The sequence below is a fragment of the Penaeus monodon genome, chromosome 29, assembly GCF_015228065.2.
Source record: "Penaeus monodon isolate SGIC_2016 chromosome 29, NSTDA_Pmon_1, whole genome shotgun sequence".
Taxonomy (NCBI): domain Eukaryota; kingdom Metazoa; phylum Arthropoda; class Malacostraca; order Decapoda; family Penaeidae; genus Penaeus; species Penaeus monodon.
Window position 1 is genome coordinate 9512651 of NC_051414.1, and position 227 is coordinate 9512877.

The 227-nt window shown below is 32.2% G+C and overlaps 1 protein-coding gene across 1 annotated transcript in view; it reads left to right on the forward strand.

Moving 5' to 3' along the window:
• The window catches only part of LOC119591941 (secreted protein C-like), a 5546-nt gene that overhangs the window by 228 nt on the left and 5091 nt on the right, over positions 1-227 (forward strand). The gene's annotated exons all lie outside the window — the stretch shown is intronic.

Consider the following 227-nt stretch of genomic DNA (forward strand, 5'->3'; position numbering starts at 1 on the left):
GTATGGGAGGAATATTTGGTGGTGTGTTTTTTAGATTTTACTTGGTTTATAGGGTTGGAAATCTATTGTTGTTGGTTTATTGTTAGATTTTTTTTTTTATTCTTTTTTATCCCCCTGTTTTCGAAGGTGTCATGGAACTACGTTTGCGAATTACCTGGGAAATGTATTAGTTTCTTCCTTGTTTACTGTTTTCCTTTTTTTTTTTTTGCGAAATGGTTGGTAAATCG